The 15,158-nt window shown below is 41.7% G+C and overlaps 1 long non-coding RNA gene across 1 annotated transcript in view; it reads right to left on the reverse strand.

Annotated features, from left to right (window-relative positions):
- Positions 1-11,144: 11,144 nt before the first annotated feature.
- Positions 11,145-15,158, reverse strand: part of LOC132694049 (uncharacterized) — a 70,996-nt gene continuing 66,982 nt past the window's right edge. The window contains exon 4 of the long non-coding RNA XR_014137962.1: positions 11,145-11,725. This is a non-coding gene — a long non-coding RNA (uncharacterized LOC132694049). The remainder of the gene's footprint in view (positions 11,726-15,158) is intronic.

A 15,158-nucleotide genomic window follows, 5' to 3' on the forward strand; every position in this document is an offset into this window, starting at 1 on the left:
ATAAAGAACTTTTCAAACTCAACACCCAAAAAACAAATAATCCAGTGAAGAAATGGGCAAAAGACATGAATAGACACTTCTTCAAAGAAGACATCCAGATGGCCAACTGACACATGAAAAAATGCTCAACATCATTCATCACCAGGGAAATACAAATCAAAACCACAATGAGATATCACCTTACACCTGTCAGAATGGCTAAGATTAACAACTCGGGCAACAACAGATGTTGGTGAGAATGTGGAGAAAGAGGATCTTTTGCATTGCTGGTGGGAATGCGAGCTGGTGCAGCTACTCTGGAAAGCAGTATGGAGGTTCCCTAAATAATTAAAAATAGAACTACCCTACAACCCAGCAATTGCACTACTAGGTATTTATCCAAGGGATACAGGTATGCTGTTTCAAAGGAACACATGTACCCCAATGTTTATAGCAGCACTATCAACAATAGCCAGAGTGTGGAAAGAGCCCAAATGTCCATCGCTGGATGAATGGATAAAGAAGATGTAATATATATATATATATATATATATATATATATATATACACACACATATATTTATATATACATTCAATGTATGTATATACATACATATATACATTGTGTGTGTGTGTATATATATATATATATATATACACACACACACAATGGAATATTACTCAGCAATCAAAAAGAATGAAATCATTTGCAATTATGTGGATGGAACTGGAGGGTATTATGCTAAGCGAAATTAGAGAAAGACAACATATGACTTCACTCATATGAGGACTTTAAGATACAAAACAGATGAACATAAGGGAAGGGAAGCAAAAATAATATAAAAACAGGGAGGGGGACAAAACATAAGAGACTCTTAAATATGGAGAACAAACAGAGGGTTTCTGGAGAGGTTGGGGGGGGGGGCTAAATGGGGAAGGGGCATTAAGGAATCTACTCCTGAAATCATTGTTTCACTATATGCTAACTAGTTTGGATGTAAATTGAAAAATAAAATTAAAAAAGGTACTAACTTTTAATTATAATATAAAAAAGTACTAGGGATGTAATGTACAACATGATGACTCTAGATAAAAGTATGTATGATATATAGGAAAGTGGTTAAGGGAGTAAATCCTGAGAGTTCCCATCACAAGAAACTTTTTTCTTCTTTTTCTTTTCTTTTTATTATATTGAGATGTATGTTAGCTGACCTTATTGTGGCAATCATTTCACAATATATGTAAAGGAAACCATCATGCTGTATGCCTTAAACTTATATAGTGATGGATGTCAACTATATCTCAACAAAACTGGGGAAAGGCATGCCTGGGTGACTCAGTTGGTTGAGTGTCTGACTTCAGCACAGATCATGATCTCACAGCTTGTGGGTTCGAGTCCTGCATGGGGCTCTGTGCTGACACCTTGGAGCCTAGAGCCTGCTTTGGATTCTGTGTCTCCCTCTTTCTCTGATCCTCTCCTGCTCATGCTCGCGCTCTCTCTCTCTCTCGCTCTCACTCTCAAAATAAATAAGCATTAAAAATTGAAAAAAAAAAAAAAACGGGTGGGGGGAAGGTACTGACAAGCCCAAAGATTAAATTCTGCATCAGCTCTTGAGGAGAGGGTGGTTTGGGGCATTACTGATACATTCTGGGCTTTATTTCCCTATTCTATCCTGATGAATCTTAGACAAGAATGAGGGTTGGGTTAGAGGATGATCTCTACAGTCCCTTTCATCTCCAAGTTCTGGGATTATGATTTGTATAATCCAAAAGGATATAGGTATATTTGCAGAGGCTGGCCCATTACCTGGCAGGGTTGAATGATTTTTTAAAAGTGAATAAACTGTAAACAGAGCCAGCTCCAAGACAGCCTCCAACAATCCCACCTCCTGATACCCTTGTGTGATTCCCTCCCATGTCATACTAGAGGTGATCTGTTTGACCACTAGCATACAGCCGAAGTAGTGGCACACCCCTTCCTACATTAGAGGTTATAAAAATAAAAGTGAGGAACTGAGACCTTCTGCCAACGGCCATGCGAACACATCTGAAAGTGGATTCTCCTCAAAGCTCCATTCAAGCTTTCAGGAGACAGCAGTCCCTGCTGACAGATTGACTATGACCTCGTGAACCGGAACCACTTGGCTAAGGTGGTCCTGGATTCCTGATCCTCAGAAACTAGGCGAGATAATGCATTGTTGCTATTTTAAGTTGCTAGATTCGGGGGGGAATTTGTTACGCAGCAAGAGATAACAAAGACATTTTTCATCCCAAAGTCCTCCCTTCTCCTGGGGGAGATATGATTAATGTCAATTTCACCATTCCTGGAAATTATGCACTTTTTTTGGCAACATACATTTCATAAGCAAAGACATAAGTTAGTACCAACATTTTCCTAGCTACCTAGTTTTAAAATCAGCTTCACTCAAGCCACAACTTTAAAAAGGAAGAAAAACTACCTTATTGCATGTAGTAATGGTCTCATTGTGATCTTTTTCTCTAGAGTTTCAAGATTACGTGTTGCCTTTGCCAAAATTTCCCTTCTTTCATGGCCATCCAATAGGTACATCATTCTCTTTCATACTTTTCTTACTGGGTCTTCCTATGAAACAACTTTAAAAGAAACACATTCATAGGGCTTGTTTCTCTTTCAGTACCTCTTTAATTCATAGATTTGCTCTTTACTTCATGACAAAATGGCCTTTGAAGATCTTCAAGGACTGTTTTTATGTCTAAGAATTTAAAAAAGTTAAAATATGGAATTCAACTGCTTTGGGCATTCAATATTTCACCTTGGAGGTAATGTATACAAAGACCTTAGAACAGATTTATACAGAAGTTATTTATATAGAAGTACAGATTGACACCCTGTTATGTAGATAAGGAAATGCTTCATGCGCTTAATACCTAGAGACCAAAATGGAGAAGAGCTATCCACTAACGCAGCCTGGACTCTACAGTGGATGCCAAGTTCAGAATAGCTCTCATAATTCTAATTAAGGACCCCCTCCATAGGATGGTTTTTATGATTTCTCTGTCATCTACCAGAGCTGTGAACAAAACTGTTGTCTCTAAAATGTTTCCTGATAGGTCATCGTAAAATGATCTGGCACAAAATGACTCAAAAACTTCTGTGGACAGGAATGTTTATTAACACATCACTGTGCCTTTGGGCAAACACATTTCTTAGATCTAAACATCAAATTGCTGCCGCATGCCTCTAGGAAACGGTGTATACATTTTACCTGATCTGCAAAGGTATGGGCCTCAAACAGTATGCTAGATCTTTCTTACATCAAAGAGGCACAGGGACTGGCAACGCAGTCTGGTTAATAATCTAAATTCTGTAAAACTAGAAGTGACTAGATTTAGGGGCACCTGGGTGGTTCAGTTGGTTAAGCATCTGACTTCGGCTCAGGTCATGATCTCACAGCTCATGAGTTCGAGCCCCGCATATGGCTCTGTGTTGACAGCTCAGATCCTGGAGCCTGCTTCGGATTCTGTGTCTCCCTCTCTCTCTGTCCCTCCCCCGCTTGGACTCTGTCTCTCTCTCAAAAACAAACACACATTAAAAAAAAAAAAAAGTGACTAGATTTACACAAAGAAAGCACCAGCAAGGGCATAGTGTTTCCTGATTCCTCTGATTGTGGGATTTTGAGGGCGATGGGGGAAGGGAGAGAAGGGAGGCCATGGGAATCACGACCCTGTGGAGAACCACCATGTCCTCACCCTACAGGAAAGAGGGAAAAGAGAAATGAGTACAAGACCAGAAGTTTTGTGCTTAGAAACTCACTAAGGTGTAAGATGCTATAAAAGAGGTTTTTGCTCCTGACTTGCTTATTCTCCTGGTCTCCTAGATCTGGATTCTGAGAAAAAGAGAAGAGTTGCCTAGAAATCAATTCCTAGCTTCTATTTTTAGGTTTTAGTAGTTATAGCCAAAAGCTGATGAGTTGGTGGCCATTACAATTTTTCTCGTACCACAGTCATAACATTCTCAAAGTGAGTTTGCATGGTTACTTGTGGGTCAAAACTAAGGGCAATTAAAGCTTTGGAAAATGACCTTCCCTCCTCCCTCCTTCCCTTCCCTCCCTCCTTCTTTCCCTCCTTCCTTCCTTTGATAAATTTACTTTGAAGAACCAAAATTTATTTTGTTTTTTCCCCATCTTTATTGAGGTATAATTGACAAATAAAATTGTCCATACTTAAGGTGTATAATTTGATGTTTTGACATACATTGTGAAACAATTGTCACAAGTGAGCTAATTAACATGAAAACTGATGTTTTTAAATAAAAAATATTTGAGCTGCAAATGATTCCCTCATGATTTTACACAGGAAATGTGACTAAAATGTAAACTGTACAAAATTAAATTACAGAATATTAGGGCAAGAGAAAACAGTTCCTGGGCACTGTCTAGACAAGCATTCAGGAAACGGTGATAGTGTTATTTATTCTTATTTTTTGCCACCTTTCAAGAGAAAGAATATCAATGTTCAGGTCATAAGTAAGTCAATGAAGGGGCGCCTGGGTGGCTCTGTCAGTTAAGTGACTGACTTCGGCTCAGGTCATGATTTCGCGGTTTGTGAGTTCGAGCTCTGCGACGGGCTCTGTGCTGACAGCTCAGAGCCTGGAGCCTGTTTGGATTCTGTGTCTCCCCATCTCTTGGCCCCTCCCCTGCTCATGCTCTGTCTCTCTCTGTCTCTCAATAATAAATAAATGTTAAAAAAAATTAAAAATAAATAAATAAGTCACTGAAGGTGATTACATTCCCTTTATTTTCCCCAGAGAAAAAGGAAATTGGATGTTTAGCATAGAATATTCATTATTACACCTGGGTTGACCTAGAAGAGCAAGTTTTCTTGCTCTCATTACCTCATTACAATGAAGCTACTAACACCTCTTGCATATTAATCAGTTATGATCTTGGAAGTTACATGTTCACTTGTACCCCGAACGCATGTAGCTTAATTTGGCCCAATACCCATTATCTTTTTCTGCATAACAACAGCCTATAAACTTTTCAGCCTAACACAGCAACCCCTCATTAAGCTCACAATTCTCCGGGTTAACAATTCGAGTTGGGCTCAGCTGAGCCATTCTTCCGGTCTTGGCTGGGCTAACTCACAAGTACTTGGTCAACAGCTGGTTGACTAAGTGACTCTGCTTCTGAGGGAGGGCTTGTCTAGGATGACCTCAGCTGGGACAACTCATCTCCGCTCCGCACAGTCATGTGAACTTGAGCAAATTTCCTAGCCTCTCTGGTCTTCCCTGCTGGCTCATTCTCATCAACACACAAATACGCTGTTATTTCTCTAACCCACAGCCAGAAAGGCCTCTTTTATCTCCAGCTATCGCCCTATCTCTCTTCTCATTTTTATAGCCAAACTCTTTAAAAGTTATTTGGACTCACTGGCTCCAATTCCGTTCTTCCCATGTTTTGCTAAAACCTACTCCAGAAGGTTTTAGCCCACACCATTCTGCCCAAATTGCTCCTGTCAAGGCCAACCTTTACATTGCTCAATCCAAAGATCCATTCCTACTCCTCATCTTACGTGACCCATCAACAGCGGTTGACACGTGTCATCACCCCATCTCCTCGAAACACTTCTTTCACTTGGCTTCTGGGCAGCACACCCACCTGGTTCTCATCCTCCCTCACTAGCTTCCCCTTCCAGGTCTCCTTTACTGGCTCCAATATCAGAGTTCATCCAAGCTCAGTCCTTGGACTTTTTCCCTTCTGATTTTACTTATTTTCCTGGTGATGTCATCCAGTCTCCTGATTTTTAAGTATCGTCCATATGTGAATAACTCCAAATTAATGTCCCTATCCACGACCCCAAGTCCAGACATAAATATCCAGCTGCCTACAAGCAATCTCCACTTGGAAATGTTATATTTTCCTATTTCCGCTGCAACAAATGATCATAAACTGAGTGGCTTAAAACAACATGAATGTATTATCTTACTGTTTTGGAGGTCAGAAGTCCAAAATGGGTCTCAGTGGGTAACATCAGAGTGTCAGCACGGCTGCATTTCTTTTGTAAAGGCTCTAGGGGAGAATCCATTTTCTTGGCCTTTCCAACTTTTAGAGACTGCTGGCATTTGTTTGCTTGTGGGCTCCTTCCATCTTCAAAGCCAGCAATGGCCAGTGAAGTATTTCTCGCATTGCATAGTCTGACACTGACTTCCACATTTAAAGACTTATGATTATATTACATCCACCTGAATAGTGCAGGACACCTTCCCTATTGTAAGGTCAGCTAATTAGCAACCTTAATTCCATCCACTAATTCAATTCCCCCTTGCCATATAATCAAACATATTCACAGGTTCCCTAATTCACAGGGAATTAGGATCTCGATGGGCCTTTTGGGGGATCCTTATCCTGCCTCCACAGATATCTTATAGTCATGTCAAAGTTAGCATATCCAAACTGAACTCCTGAGCTTACCAATCCTCCTCAACTTCAATCAACACCAACCTCACCTTTCCAGTTGATCAAGGCGGAAAGTTTGCAGTCACCTTTTTCTTCTCTTCTCTTTCTAGCTCATATCCAATCTATTAGCAAATCCTGTGGACTCCACCTACAGAGATGCTTAGAATCTGATACTTCTTACCGCCTCCCAAACAACTACATTGGTTCATCCTCCTCCATTACTCTCTTGGGTTATTGTTAATGGTCTCCAGAACTCCCAGAATATTATAATAGTCTCCCAACCCATCTCTGTGGTTTCTGCCCTGTCCTACCAGCACCCATTTCCCACCTGCCCACACATAGTCTGTTCTCAATATAACATCCAGATGATATTTTTACAACAGAAGTCAGACCATGTAGCTTCTCCGCTCACAACTCTCCCAAAGCTTCTCAGCTCCATAAAAGTCAATATCTGCAAGGCCCATAGGATCTGGCCTTTCCTCCTACTTCTCTGACTTCTGTTCCTCCCCAACATACTCATTTTTACTCCACCCACCAGGGCCTCCCTGCTCTGTCTGCAACAGTCCGGGCACCTCCTCGCGGCTTTTGTACTTGGCAGTTTACTCTTTGTGACACACTCTTCTCCCAGAGGTTTATAATATGGGTCTCTCTTCATCTCCCTCAATCTTTGCTCAAAGTCCCCTTCTCAGTGAGGCTTTCCTTATTCATCATCCTTTATTTTTTAACTTTTTTCCCCCTTTTATCGAAGTATCGTTGACACACCATGTTATGTTAGTTTCAGGAATACGATGTAGTGATTCGACACATCTACTTGTTATGCTATGCTCGTCACAAGTGCAGCTACCATCTGTCACCATACTACACTGTTCTAATACCATTGCCATCTTCCATATGCGTACCTTTTATCCCTGTGACTTATTCATCCCATAACTGGAAGCCTGTACCTCCCACTCCCCTTCATCCACTTTGTTTATTCCCCCAAGCCCCTCCCCTCTGGCAACCATCAGTTCTCTGTATTTATGAATCTGTTTCTGCTGTTCGTTTGTTTTCGTTTGTTCCATGTATAGGTGAAATCCTTATGATATTTGTCTTTCTCTGACTTATTTTACTTAGCGTAGTAGCCTCCAGGCCCATCGGTGTAGTTGCAAATGGCAAGAGCTCATCCTTTCATATGGCCAAGTAAAATTCCGTTGTATGTACATACCTACATACGGTGGAATCTATACTAAAGCTTCTTTACCCACTTACCTGTCAGTGGACACTTGGGTTGCTTCCATATCTTGGCTATTATAAAGAATGCTGCAATAAACATCGGGGTGCATCTATCTTCTCGAATTAGCGGTTTGGTTTTCTTTGGGTAAATATTTAGTAGTGGAATTACTGGATCATATGGTATTTCTCTTTCTGTTTGAAGAACATCCATACTGTTTTCCACAGTGGCTGTACCAATTTACATTCTCACCAACAGTGCAACAGGGTTCCTTTTTCTCCACATCCTCGCTAACACTTGTTATTTCTTGTTGTTTTGAATCTAGCCATTCTGACAGGTGTAGGGTGAGGTCTCATTGTGGTTTTAATTTGCATCTCCCTGATGATTGGTGACATTGAGCATCTTCTCACAACATCCTTTAAATTGCACGCACATGGGGGTGCCTGAGTGGCTCAGTCAGTTGAGCGTCCCGACTTTAGCTCGGGTCATGATCTCACAGTCTGTGAGTTTGAGCCCCGCGTCAGGCTCTGTGCTGACAGTTCGGAGCCTGGAGCCTGCTTTGGATTCTGTGTCTCCCTCTCTCTCCATCCCTCCCCTGCTCACACTCTCTCTCCCTCTCCCTCTCTCTTTCAAAAATAAATAAACATTTAAAAAAAATTTTAAATTGCATGCACATGCACACACACACATACACAGAAACCTTTCCTTCTTTAATGCTTTACTTTTCTCAGTAGCATTTATCACATTCTAACTTACCATATAATTTACATTTTTATAGTTTATTTTTATCTCTCACCACTAGATAGTAAATTCCACGAAGGCAGGGATGCTTTGAGGTATTCCTAATTCTTAGGCCATTATCAAGTACATGGTAGACACTCAGTAGATATTAGACAAATAAATGATTCTGCATCAGTAAAATGGGAATACTAGGAATGGTAACGATATCGTAAAGTTATTGGGAGAATTAAATAAATTAATATATGTAATGTGTTATCACGGAGCCTGCAACGGAGAAAGCATTAAAGAAGTATTTACGCTTATAATCTCTCTACCATTTACACTGATTCTTCTCTTGTTATTCAGTGAGCACCAAGCACTACCCCTCAAGAGGTAATGATAGTAATATATCGAGAATACACTGTGTCCTAGTAAGGAAGTCATATGTAAATACTTGCTATTTTATATAATTTAACAAAGCCCTCAGCAAGTAATGATCTTACATTAATTACTACTGGACCCTCTAGGTGTGTGTGTTGAGGACAAATGTTCATTATCCTTGTTTTTCTATTGGATGCACACATGTTAACATGGACAAAGGAACCTGAACTTTAGTCCCTCACCTGGTCAGAACTAACCACGAACGGCAGGCAGATGAGCTAAATCCTCATGACTGTCGTAGTCCCACATTCCTTTGTTATTAATTGGATTTAGGTGATGACCTTCAAGTCTAGAATCAGCACCATTCTTTCCCAGTTTGAATATTGGCACAAGCCACAGACCTTATTAATCTTATTTCAAAATGTCAGAACACCAATATTCAGAGCATTTGAAACTGTGCAAATAACCTTCTAGAATACATTTTCAAAATCAAAGTATCGTTATTGGTTTTCTTCCTTCATCCTCTTGCAGCATATACCAAACTGAATCCCAGAGATTCCATCAACTTATTTCCATTTTTATACCAGTGAGGCCAAAGGGAAAAAAGCATTATTATCTGGATGCAGAAGCTCCGTGAAGAGCCAAACCTCAGACTTGCACATCTTTGAAAATTAAAGTCTCTCCTGACAAAGTAGGCCAAATATTTCTGATGTGTAGCTATTGGATGGTCAGTTTTATTCACTCCCTAATAAATATGAAGCACCCAAAAAATCAGTTTTATAAGAAACCGGACCATTGCTGGCTGTTTGTCTTTGATTAAACATCACCTCTGCGATTTAATTCAATCACTTCAAACGGAAGTCTATGATGTTTGACTCTGAATAAAACACTTTAACGTCAAGTTTAAAGGTGGCCACGTGCAGTTGTACAGATCATTCATTGCACCTGCCTATCTAGCTGAGGGGGCAAGTGAGGCTGAAAGATTTTTCGCTTTGTTTATTTTCAATTCCAAGGCTTGACTGTGAGTATTAAGGATAAAACCTGGAAGACTCAGCATATAGTGATATCACAAACCTTAGAGCTGGAGAGAATAGGTGATAATATTATAGGAGAGGACAGAGGATGAGAGTTAATCATATAGGACCAATGCCTAGATAATTCATAAGACCCTTCAAGAAATTTAGATCAGGCCTGGAGAGAAGGGGAGAAAGGGAGAAGAAAGTAGAAGAGAAAACAATGACTGTGGCAATTTATCAAAAGAAGATGAGTTATATCTAAAGACAATGAATTATAATGATTTGGTAAGATTATGTTTTCTGCAATCTACTCAACAGAAATTGGGGACTTGGGATCCAAACTCAGTTTTTAAGCAGTTTTTTAGAAGCTGAATATGTGTACACCTGAGTAATAGGGGCTGGGACTATAAAATGTATACCCAGCATATTGCATTTATTGAGCTTCCAAAACACAGTGGGCTCTAGGCTAAGAGCCTTACACGCATTCTCACATTTAGTCAATCCAGGGGAAAAAGGGTCTGAGAGGCTGGCTGGGTATTTTCTACTTGCCTCTCCAGATCATTATCTCCCCCTGCCCTGTGCCAAAAGAGGCTGACTGATATGAACTACCACCACCAGCCACCTTGTCCTACTGCTTCTTATTGGGTTTGGCCAGTGGTAGGACTGGTGGAGAGATCAGGGTACTTACTCCCCTGGCTCTCTATGTCATATTGCCTTGAATTGTCTTCATCCCTCTATGGAAGGTGATAGCTCTTATTAGGCAGCCCTCTCCATTGCTACTGATATGGACTGAATGTTTATGTCCCCCCGCCCCCAAGTTCATATGTTAAAGCCCTAACCCCCAAAGTGATGATATTTGGAAGTAGGACCTTGGGGAGGTGGTTAGGTTTAGACGAGATCATGAAGGTAACCCCCCCGCCCCGCCCCCCCCCCCCCCCCCCCGCGATGAGATTAGCTTTTTTATAGGAAGAAAAAGACACACCAGAGCTTGCTCTTTCTCTGTCATGTGAGGATATGTGGGAAGAAAGCTGCTATCTGCAAGCCAGAGAGCCAACTCTCACCAGGAACCAGATCTGCCAGCACCTCGAGCTGGGCCTTCCCAGCCTCCAGAACAGTGAGAAATAAATGTCTGCTGTTCAAGCCGCCCCATCTATTGTATTTTGTTATAGCGGCCCGGTGCACTGACACAGCTACCCTCTCGGAGTTCCAGGACCGCTGCCTCCCACTCCCAATGCCCCTTCAGGCACAGGGAAGATAGGCGACTCCCTGACGCCACTGGTCTTAAAGTCCTGCACTATTCCTTGCTGGTTTCTGTAAAGCCTGCCCGCAATCTAGTGAACAGCCACTTTCTGCCTACCCAGTGGGAGTGCGCTCTCTATTTCCTGCTAGGACACTCTCTAATATACATGTACTTCCTAAGCAGAGACTGGGTGGCCATTTATCAACAGGACTTTGCTCATCTGTGGAGCTACAGGGATCTTCACGCTTCTTCCAACTCTGAAAGTCTTTCTATGCTGCTTATAGTTACACTAATAAAGACATTCGTTACGTTTTTATTCAATTATACATGAAACAGCAAATATTTCCTGTAAAATCTTTACATTGTGTTGAGCGAAACTGTTCTGTCTATCCTTCCAGAAGCCATTCCTTTTGACCCCTGCACTTGATTTAAAAGAAAAAGGAATGGAGAAAAAGCGAGTGACAGTCCAGTGTCAGTGCTGGAGGGCAGCCATTGACTCCGAGTCCCTGGAGACAGAGGTCCTGGAGGTCCTGGAGAGTTTGTGGCTTCTCTACCGGGGACAACTAGTTTTCTAGAGATGGGATTGAGAACCCACGAATGCTGCTCACCAGATGAAGAAGGACAGCTAGTTGCAGGGCACAAAGCTTTTGTTTGGAGTTACATCTTGATGCTTCTGAAAGCAGCAACATTTCTCAGTGTTTCTGTGTGTTCAGCTCCTCAGGAGAGGCTGAATATGCAAATGCTAGGATAAAATATAGTAAGAAAAAATAATGAATGAAACGATCCACTGCATCTCCAACAATTTCGCATCATCATCCCGTCTCCTTTTGTCTTATAACCAGGAATAATAGCCAAATTGTTGTTCATGTTGTTGAATTTCTGCTAAAAATCCCTCATACTTGTCTAAGGCTTTATAATTTATGGAGCCTCTCATTTTATTCTCATAAGGATCTCCTGTGCGTGTGCATGCACAAACACACACACACACACAATTGTGAAAATAAATAGGGCAGGTATTCTCTTTTATTTTTATTATTGGTGTTTTTTTTTAAATCTCATAATATCTTATCTTTTTCCATTCCAACCCTTCAAAGTCTTTTATGATATATTATAAATGTGATTTTTCTTGATCTTGGTAATAATCTTATTAGTAATACTATGTTATTTGCTATACTATATTATTTGTTACATATTCATTTGTTGATAATCTTTTTTTTATTTTAATTTTTAATTTGTATTCTGTAAAGTTGCCGATTCTGGAGATTTTCTCTGCTCCTTTCTAGTCTTTGTTGCTTTTGGTCTTTCTTTCCCACTCAAAATTTCCCCCTTAATATTTCTCACAGGGCTGGTTTAGTGGTCATGAACTCCCTTAGTTTTTGTTTGGCAGGCTCTTTATCTCTCTTTCTATTCTGAATGACAGCCTTGATGGATAAAGTATTCTTGGCTGCATATTTTTTCCACTTCGGCATGTTGAGTATATCATGCCACTCCCATCTGGCCTGCCAGGTTTCTGGGGAGAGATCTGCTGCAAACCTGACTTGTCTTCCCTTGTAGATTAGGAATTTATTTTCCCTTGTTGCTTTCAGGATTCTTTCCTTATCTGTATATTTTAAAATTTTTACTATGATATATTCTTGCTGTGGGCCAGCTTTTGTTAAATTTGGTGGGAGTTCTCTGTGCCTCCTGGATTCCAATGTCTGTGTCCTTCCCCAGATTAGGGAAGTTTTCTGCTATAATGTGCTCATTTAAAACTTTTCTGCCCTCTTTCCCCTTTCTGGGACTCCTATGATACAAATGTTATTATGCTTTATGGAGTTACTGAGTTCCCTAAGTCTACATTCATGATCTAATACTTTTCTTTCCCTACTCTTTTCAGCTTCATTACTTTCCATATTTTTATATTCTGTATCACTTATTCATTCCTCTGAGTCGTGCATCCTCACTGTCACTGCATCCTGTTGGTTTTGAATCTCAGTTATAGCATTTTTTTCCAGCCTGACTAGTTTTTAGTTCTTTTATTTCTGCAGTAAGGGATTCTCTGGTGTCTTCTATGCTTTCTCAAGCCCAGTCAGTCTCCTTATGATTGTTGTTTTAAATTCTGGTTCAGGCATAATTACTTATATCTGTTTTGGTTAGGTCCCTGGCTGTGACCTCTTCATGTTCTTTATTTTGGGGTGAATTCCTCCATTTTGGCACTTTGTTTAGGTCACTATTTGTGTGTGTGTGTGTGTGTGTGTGTGTGTGTGTGTGTGTTGGGAAATCCTGTTATATTTCCTGGTCCTGAGAGTAATGGCTGTATTAAGAAGAGGTCCTATACTATCCAGGGCCTCGTGCTTCAGGAAGTATTTCAGAGCGTGCACTCCGCTATTGTGTTTTGGTTGCTCTTTCCCTCAGATCGGTCCTCTGCAGAGTTTCTCCTTGCCTGCAGTGGGGAGCGTTTGGACCTTTTCCAGTGTGTGGCATTTTAACTAGGTGTACTTTAGTCTGCTTGTTAAAATGAGCCTGATCCTATTTCCACGAGAGCTGAAGCTTTGCAGAGCTCTATGATCAGTAGTCTTGGTACATGTTGGGGTTTGTGCTGGTTTTCTGGGGAAGAGGCCTGCTGCTTGGGTTCTCAGCCAGACCTGCCCTAGTAAAGATGCACCTGCAGTGAGCAGTGGGGCAGAGCTTGGTGTATGTGGCTCCAGGCTCCACTGGGAGGCGCTGTGTTGTTCACCGAAGTCTGTCCCTGCTGATGGGAGGCAGGAAAAATGGCATTGCCCCGCTCTTGGAAGCGGGGAGTTTGTGCCCACTGCTATTCAGAAAGCCCTCACAGATGAGTGAACAATCTCCCCTCTTGTGTCCCAGGTTTCTGTCAGAATCCTGCTTTCACCCTGTGTCTGAATCGTCTACCTGCCTGTGGCCAGTACTCCTGTGTTTTATCTCAGTCACACAGCTAGGTTTCAAAACCTCCAAATTTTAGGGACTCAGAGCAGTGCAGACCCACGCTGATCCTCTGGGGGAGGGTATCGCGGTGCTGTGGCTAGTGCCAGTTGATCCCAGAAAATCCGTCCCACGACTGTGCAGAGGCTTGGAGTTTGTGGTAAAATGCAGCCAACAGTTGGCTTCTAGGTTAGCTGCCCTCTCAGCAGGTGCCCCTACTGCTATGCTAATTAACAGGCCGCTCAGTGACCCCCTGTCTCTTCTGTCCCCTGAAAGGTAGTGCCATCTCTCCCAAATGCATTCCAAGAAGGGGAACTGTTTCTCCCGGTGAGACCCAGGAGATCCTCAGACCATGCTGTCCATTCCAGGGCCTCTGCTCTCCTTCCCCACCAGAACACCGCTAAGCCCACAGGCATGACCCTGGTGATGGTATGACTTCTAAAACTTCAGTCTTCGAGCTCCCCTGCTTGTAAAAACTTGCCACAATCAGTTCCTCTCCTTTTCCCAGTCAGTGGTTTTGGGGAAGAGTTTTTCTTGTGCAATCTCCTGCATGCTGCCTTTTGTCTTTGTCTCTCTCCCTTTCTCCCTCTTTCCTCTTTCCCTGATCAGCCCCCCCACCCCGCAGCACCCTCAATTCTTTTCTCTCCCTCAAATCAACTCTCCGTAGTATCTCCCTTCCATGATGTAGCCACTTTTCTCCCTCTAGGTGTGCAACTTGTTCTTTCAGTCCTCATATTAATTTCTTGGGTGTTCAGGATGATTTGATATTTATCTAGCTGTGTTCAAGGGACAAGGAAAGCATAGGGTCCCCCTACTATTCTGCCATCTTAACTCCTCCTTGACTATCTTCTGTAAACAGTGAGCTATGATAGGTGTTATGGGAAATACGAGAGAATTCCTGAAAGTAGAATTCTCTGCAGAAAGTAGAACTTTCTGCAGTGATGAAAATATTCTAAACGTGTTATTGAAAATCATGGAGACAAAAATATAATGTGAAAACAGAATGTGGGATAAAGAGGAACAATAGCTTTATTGCTTTGCGGGCAAAGGAGGGTGTGGTGGTCTAAGGCCTTCAGAAACTGCAAGCCTGCCGGGAGGAAAGGGGTGGGAGGTTTTGTAAGGAAATATAGGATCTAGGGGCGCCCGGGTGGCTCAGTTGGTTGAGCACCCAACTTCAGCTCAGGTCATGATCTCACTCACAATTCGTGAGTTCAAGTCCCATGTCGGGTTCTGTGCCGACAGCTCAGAGCCTG

The sequence above is a fragment of the Panthera onca genome, chromosome B4, assembly GCF_046562875.1.
Source record: "Panthera onca isolate mPanOnc1 chromosome B4, mPanOnc1 haplotype 2, whole genome shotgun sequence".
NCBI lineage: Eukaryota > Metazoa > Chordata > Mammalia > Carnivora > Felidae > Panthera > Panthera onca.